Raw genomic sequence first — 5,173 nt, forward strand, 5'->3', positions numbered from 1 at the left:
AAAATAGATCAATCAAGTAGTATGAAATTCAATTCTCCACTAACGTTTGTCTGACACTTGATAAGTGATACTTTGTTCTCATTTGTAAATCACTTTACCAATTATTCCGAATACAGTTAAAAAGTAAGGGTTTCCTAATTCAAAGTGGACCTCATAACAGAGACTCGTAATCATAATTCAATGTATCTGGTAATTCAATCGTATGATATTATCTTTTAACTATAATAATTTTATATTGAAACAAAATACGTTCATGTAAAGTATTATGCATCTAATACTTTGTTAAGATTTTCACTTAATAAGTATATATTATATACACATATCTATATACACATAATGTTCGTGAATCGTCGAACATAGTCAAAGGGTAATTGATTACATGAATATAGATTTCAAAACTTTCGAGACTCAACATTACAGATTTTGCTTATCGTGTCGGGAACATATAAACATTAAAGTTTAAATTTAATCGGAAATTTTCGGGTCATCACAGTTTGGCATATTCGATCAATACCAGCCAGCCGATGATTCTGCTGAGTGTAAAGTTGTCGATGTAGCTTTAAAAAAAACAACAATCGTCAACATCTATTCATTAAACATATTCACAGAAGGTAACATCGATAAAAATGATAAGCTACATATAGATTACCTACTGGAAAAAGGATCTTGGCGACAATATTCTTAGCTTTCACAACTTTCAGCGGACCCAATAACAAAAGACAACTGAGGAGAACGATAGTTACGAACTACCTAAATTTTTAACAACATAACACCAAAATAAACATATAATGACAATTATTATAACAAATGGCTAGTTAAAATGAAAAGAACTCACCTGCAACAGTAGCAGTAGCAGCTTCAGACAATCTAGAAAGCGATGAATGCGTAGCAGACGTATGACACAACATAAAACTTCTAATGACAAATTGACTATAAGATACAAAGCTTTATAATCCGTCGATGGAAATTGCGAAACACCACCATAGGCAACACGTGTTCAGTAACAACAAACTTTTCTTGCCTTTCTTCAGATGCCCTAGACTCATAAATATTCAAAGACTAACAATATATAAAGTAAAATTTCTAAACAATAGGCAAATTGTAGAAGTAAATTTTTACGCAAACAGTAACAAATGCATACCATAGTTAGCTAAAAATGGACCAAAACTTTAATAAACAACAAAATCAAATTAAAATCATGCCATCTTACGTTAACAACGAAAGTGAAGACACCTGAATAGATGCAACATATAATCAATATCACAACCTTATAATGAGGAAGAAAGCTTATCTTGATGTAGATTTGATAGCTCCATTGTATTTAAGCCGATCCTTAGTTTGTTTGCCTTCCCGTTAGCGACGACTTTTTCATCTGTTGTTGATGTTTTTTGTTGGCTTAGTTGGGTGGTGATGTTGTATCTGTTGTCTTGATATCAGTCTTGACCAACTTGTCATTGTTGTCTTCCCTTCAGAACCTCAATTTTCTCTATCATTTCATTAATACAATGCCTACAATTGATTTAATCTGTAAACACAATTACTGTGTTATAATTTGGAAAGAAAGATTCAAACTTTATCAAGATTCTATTCCACAACTCAATAAAGGTACCAAAAAAAGCAAGAAACTTAACCTCATTAGCAGCCCCAACTCTTGATTCACTCGATTACTAATATGGGTTAGATCTGTAAAGCACAAATTTTATGTAACAATATGGATGATGTATACAAAATTTATCTAAAACTTATCACCTCAATCCATAGAAAATTATAAAGCAAGGAACTTTACCTCATTTGCAGCCCGAACTCTTTTTTCCAAATTCGGTTTAAATAAGTGTGCAATTATTTCCAACATAAGCTCATCATTTCATAATGATTTTATACCTAAATACCCCACATATCACATATCTATCCTACCAATGACTGTATATTCACAAATCTAGCAACCAAATCCACACAATTATTATATATGACACATTGAACGAATATATTATAAGTATATAACCCTATAACTAAAAATGCATATACAGCTAATAATCATCAATTAATATCTAAAAAAATAAAAAATTTCACATGATCGAAGATATGCACATGTGTAATCGAGGATCTAAAGTGTAAAATCAGTATACAATTATAATGAATCCTCTAAAAACGGGACACACATAATCCAAATATTGTTCAACAGCCTATAAGGTAAATCCAATTAATTACCAACAAACAGCAAAATTAACGCGTGGTTTGCATATGGAAAACAACATACAAACCCAACGTAAATTTTAAATATAAAATTACCTAGCTAGTTATTCATAAACCTGTTACACCGATGGCTTAAAGTGAGCTTCAATTCACGACAATTAAACCAAAATCAGTAAACCTACAAAATTCAAAACTATTTAACTTTTAAACTTCAAAAGACCTAAATTTTTATTCACCACCGTTATTATAATCGACTACAATCAAGAAATTAGCTACACATGAAAACGATTTAAGAAACGGGAGAAGCAGAGGCCGCACCTGTAGCAGCAGCGGCTAAGGGGGATGGTGGCAGAGGCGGTGACGAAGAAGTACAGGATAGCGGCAACGATGAAGGTGGTAGCATCAACGACGTATGTAGCAGAGGTGGTGGTTGTGGCCTTCCCGATAACTATTCACAGGCTTACCGTGGAGAGTCGGTGATGACGAATCAGAGGAAGAATCATATGAGGAATGGTGAAGGGGGTGGCGTTGGTTGTTAAGCCGGCGACGATCGTGGCGACGGTGATGTCGAGAAGAAGATGGGAAGGTGGGTGAAACCTCTGTTGCAAAACACCCCGTCTCGAGCCGTCTCGACACCCGTTGCGACGTTTTGGTGACTAGCCCGTCCCGTCTTAAAGAAAACCGTCTAATATGACAATCAACGGTCAAAATTCGGGTCAAAGTTGAAAAAAATCAGGTCAAAGTCTCTCAAAATTTGAAAAAGCCAGAAAGTCGGTAAAATCAGTCAAATTTGTCGTATTTTAGTTTGAATTTTCTATATTATATTAACGGTGATAACAATTATGAGTACAAATTAGTCAATTAAAGTTTTTGGCTTTAAAATATGTACACATATATACATTTATATACTTATATATTTAAAATTCAATTTTGGTCAACGTCCGTCTCGACCCCCGTCTCGACCCCGTCTCGAACGTCTCGACCTTTTTAGGACCCGACCGTCTCGATCCCGTCTCACGTATTTTGCAACCTTGGGTGAAACTATGAAGGAAAGAGAGATGCAGATGGATAGAATGGCGTGAGATGGAATACTCTGGAAGCAGCACCTGGAAGGAATATCTGATAAGGTAAAAGACCGAAATACCCTTTTCGAATAAAAAATTGATGTGAATAGTAAAATTATACTTTCTATTGATATATATTTAATATACGTATACATAAATTTGAAAGAAAAGTACAAAGAAAATAAATGATAATTTATATAATTTTATATGAGATAAAAGTTACTCTAAAAAGTTATTTGAAGTAGTTCACTATTATGTAATTAAATATTTAATTCTCTCTATATATATATATATATATATATATATATATATATATATATATATATATATATATATATATATATATATATATATATATATATATATATATATATATATATATAAAAGTAAATAGAGGGGGGTGAATTGTTACTTGCTACGTTTTTAACACTTTTTCGATTGATCACCAAATTCGATTTAACTTTGATCAACCAACTCAACTCAAACTTGATGTATGTAGTGTATATGTTCGAAATGATAAATGAAGTAATGTAAAGAACATAGACACAAGGATTTATAGTGGTTCGGGTGGATGTTAACTAATCCACCTTAATCCACACCCTGATTACACTAATCGAGATTTGTTGCTTCACTAAGCACTTTTCTCCAAACCCGGTGGAGATCCGATTTACAAGTCTTCAACTTCTTTGGTAGACAACAAACCTAATCTTTCTATCCCTTTGAAAGATCAACTCCAACCTAGATCAACTTGTCTTCACCTTGGACAAGTATTAATCTCCAAATAAGATTAATCAACTTCCTAAGTCCCTTTAAGGAAGTAGATCACTAAGCTAGCCTATGCTTCTACTAATTGAAGTTACAAGACTTATACACTTTGCAATGATGATCCTAAGACAATTCTAGGACATACATTACATTAAGTAAACTCACAAGATAAATGATTTTGATTAGTAAGTTTACAACAACCCAATTCTATATCTATGAGATCATAGAATCTTCTCTTGCTTGATCACATTTGAGTAGTAATTGATGCACTTGTGATCACTGGAAACAAGCCTTTGAAATATGGAAAAGGGTTAGCTTCAAATGCTCTTAAATGTTTGCCTTTTATAGTGAGATTCAAAAAGTAGCCGTTGACACACGGTTGCCGTCACGGTCGACCGTGGTGCGACCGTGCATGCTTCAGTCCAAATTTAGTATCCGTTGTATAGCCGTTTGACTCAAATTTGAACACCACATTTTGGCACCTTTACTCCTTCTAGCACCTGCAAAAGAAACCAAACATCCTATACAAGTACTATATGCATTAAGTGTGTGAGATTTGGTCTAAATGCATGAAAGTGACTAATCATTCCAAAAGTGGCAAACCCAACATTCTTGGAGAAGTGTCTTGATTGATATTTTGAGAAATCTCAGTTTGGTCAAGACTTAGTTAGTCACTTTAATGCCCTTGGTTCAATTCTAAAGACTAGTCACTATGTCATTAACTTTCTAGTTTCAATTAATCAAAAGTCATTTTCTTTTTTAAGTTTAGTTAGAGATTAATTGAATAATGTCTCTATAAGATAATCATGAAGTATGTAGAGACATCAAAGTTAACTCATAAGTAATCACCCTTAGTTACTTAGACTAGACCAAATAGACAATTGACTATACTTTCATTGTGAACCATTTTACACTTAATCTATTGGAGTAGGTTAGTCACTTGAATCCTAACTAATGAGCACATAGCAAACATATTAATCAAGTTGACAAGTTTATGAGTATTAACCATATTGACAAGTAGCAAGTAATACTCACATAGCAAGAGATAGTTATTCTAGGATCAATCATATAGATACTTGCACAACTTATAATTCAAGCACTTAATTAGTTTAATTTGCAATATAACATATTGCTTAATTAATGTGTAAGCA

At 33.0% G+C, this 5,173-nt stretch overlaps 1 long non-coding RNA gene across 3 annotated transcripts; it reads right to left on the reverse strand.

Annotated features, from left to right (window-relative positions):
• Nucleotides 1-325: 325 nt before the first annotated feature.
• Nucleotides 326-2,574, reverse strand: LOC139866432 (uncharacterized). 3 transcript variants are annotated; one of them, XR_011765451.1, is made up of 4 exons: nt 1,632-2,574; nt 836-1,525; nt 654-750; nt 327-557 (listed from the first exon to the last, which is right to left on the reverse strand). It is a non-coding gene; the product is annotated as an uncharacterized lncRNA (long non-coding RNA). The 3 variants fall into 3 exon arrangements; XR_011765450.1 differs by having other exon boundaries at nt 650-750; XR_011765449.1 differs by having other exon boundaries at nt 326-750.
• Between the last annotated feature and the right edge of the window lie 2,599 nt (nt 2,575-5,173).

The sequence above is a fragment of the Rutidosis leptorrhynchoides genome, chromosome 9 (assembly GCF_046630445.1).
Source record: "Rutidosis leptorrhynchoides isolate AG116_Rl617_1_P2 chromosome 9, CSIRO_AGI_Rlap_v1, whole genome shotgun sequence".
Classification (NCBI taxonomy): Eukaryota; Viridiplantae; Streptophyta; class Magnoliopsida; order Asterales; family Asteraceae; genus Rutidosis; species Rutidosis leptorrhynchoides.